Raw genomic sequence first — 2,648 nt, 5'->3', positions numbered from 1 at the left:
CTCTTGGGGAAGCAAAAAGCCCCCTTTGACCAATTGTTCCCTATATATATACATATGCTGTATATTATTATAAGCTTCTTCAGAGAAGCAAAACATACTTTCTTCCCTGATACTAGAGTTCATCATGTTAATCTAGTATGTCAGGAAAGCAACTACAAGTGTTGGGCCCTAGAATATTTCAGGTTTACTCATGAAAAACCACAGAATATGCTCTCCAAACTGAACATAAGCTAATTTATGCAGTGTATTCAGTGTCTTTTTTTTTTTTTTTAATAATCAATACAATCTAACACAGGTTCCTATTCTTTCTAATGCATCCCAAAGGCTTTCAAATTTATGGGTGCAAATAACAAAGAAAATATGCATGTTAATTACTGGAAGGCTACTCTGACAAGAGAACCTGGTATCTCTGATTTTAAATTATTCTTGCATGGAACTGTACAGACAGCATGATACCTGAGCAAATAAATCAACTACCATGATATGAAGGGCTTGTTAATCCATAGTCTTTGTGTGTTCTGTGCAAAGTGCACCACTGCTCCCTGAGCTTCCTGCATTTCCATTTTGTTGAAAAATCAATGCTTGATCCTTTCCAAAATAATCAAAGAAATGAGGCAGAAAGTATCTCTTCACCACAGTTCCCATTCAGTCCCGAGACTGATAGAAGAGAATGTAACCAGACTCAGTTTTTTGAGATGTCTGATGTCAACCCGTAGAATAATCTTCAATAGCTTGTGCATCTATTTTCTCTACAATGTCATCATCAAACAACAACAAAAATCATGACTCTTAACTATTGCAATGTAATGGCCTCAATTAGGACCACTTCCACCACTTTGTGTGAACACAAAGGCAACAAGGTCATACATTCTGTCAGGATTGGTGGCATCTCCTGAAGTGTTAAATAGTCTAAGTTCTAAAGGAAAAACTACTGAATAAGAAAGTTTTGTATATCAGTGAAACTGATCCATATATTTAAATCTCTTCAAGTGCAGCGCCAAAATCATGGGCAGTTTTTTTTTACTTTCATCCTTTTGTGTGCTTCCTGTTTGTTGCCACATTCTTTGCAGTAATATTTAAATTCTGCATAGAGTTTCCGTGTTGCTAAAACCCCTTAAACAGTGAGTAATTGATGTGTTTTGCTCCACATCAACAGAAAGATCTAAAAAATCTTCATCTTTGCTACTTATAGTTTCACAAGTAAGACATCTGGTTTCATTAGTTAATGTTCCCTGAAAAATCTCATGAACCCAAGTTGGGTCTGGTGTGCTGTTGTTATTTTCACTGTCAATATTGCCATTAGGTAGATGGCCATTTTGCTTTTCTTGCTTTCTGTCTTCTTGCAAAATATTAGCAATTGTGTTTAGTAGGTAATTCAAAAGCTCATGTGCATCTTGCTGCATGTAGTTGTCAAAAAGTTCATTTTCTTTCTGTAACCTTGCTATGAACTTCTTTGGAGGTATTACTCCAACTTTTTTTTCTTCTGGGTGGCTATACTGTGAAAGAGATCTGCTAAGCATGTAAGAAGATTCTCTTTCTTCCTAGGTTGACTCTTTTAAGCTAGAACTTTTTCCTGAAATGGACTGCAAAAATAAAGTGCTTGAAGAACTGAATTGCAGTAGCAGGTGTTTCCAAAATTGACTAATCCAAAATAGTGTTCATTGACTGGAAACTGTTCTGGACCAATCTCTTTCTCTAAAGCCAGGCATTGGTGCCCATGGTACAGATGGAAGCAATTTTGGAGACTGTCATTAGGATTTCCATCCACCCAGCACCATCTTCCACCCAATCACAGAGGCAGCTGCGCCAGGCTCAGAGCACTGGGCGTGGGGGAGGAGGAGCAGGGGAATGGGGCCACTGCCCTCATTGCCAGCTGCCCAACAGCCCCAGCTCGGCTGACTGACTGAAGGACTGGCTGAGCGACCCACACACCAACTCCAACAGCCGCCTGACCCGGGCGCTCCAGCACCCTGGCCTAGGCCCTGCCATTTTAACCAATTAAAAAAAAAAAAAAAGTTTTTGTACAAACAAAACCAATCCAGACAGATTAGAAGAGAAACAACAAACTGGGAAACTTTTTATATTCAAGGGTTACTTGAAATTCCCAATTCTAAAATATAGAGAATTGACACTATCCTATGCTTTATTGTTATAGGACAGAGCTCTGAACTTAAAACAAAGTATTTTTACAAGGTCTTAATTCAGTGGAATTGATAAATAAAATGGTTATCTAGTTTAGCATGGTGCTTAATAGTTCTCATATCTCTTAGACTGGATAAGATGACAGGAAAAGATAATGACAAATATCTTGTTTTCTTTTTGAATAAAGTATTTTTCTCTAGCTGAGGGTGTTATGTAAATTCCTTCCTATAGTGGTAAATTAGTGCAATAGATTAAGTATGCAATATTCAGTTGTAAATAACCAAGATAATCTCATGCCTAGTAAACTCAAAGATCTAAGATTTCATAGTGAGAACTCAAAACTTAATAAATATTAATAGGAAAAACTAGAAAGGAGTTTGCCAAGTGAGGCATAGGCCAATGTTTCATATTGTATACCAAAATAAGGACAAAATAATTTAGACATAAAGGGTGATATCAGAAGTAATTTAGGGGACAATGGAGAAATGTACCATCGGATTTATGGA

General features: G+C 37.2%; 1 pseudogene; it reads right to left on the bottom strand.

Moving 5' to 3' along the window:
- Positions 1-645: 645 nt before the first annotated feature.
- Positions 646-1,764, bottom strand: LOC141559791 (ubiquitin carboxyl-terminal hydrolase 12 pseudogene; annotated as a pseudogene).
- Between the last annotated feature and the right edge of the window lie 884 nt (positions 1,765-2,648).

Source organism: Sminthopsis crassicaudata, chromosome 3 (genome assembly GCF_048593235.1).
Source record: "Sminthopsis crassicaudata isolate SCR6 chromosome 3, ASM4859323v1, whole genome shotgun sequence".
Lineage (NCBI taxonomy): Eukaryota > Metazoa > Chordata > Mammalia > Dasyuromorphia > Dasyuridae > Sminthopsis > Sminthopsis crassicaudata.
Note: the sequence above shows the minus strand (reverse complement) of the source record. Positions and strands in the feature narration are given on the sequence as shown.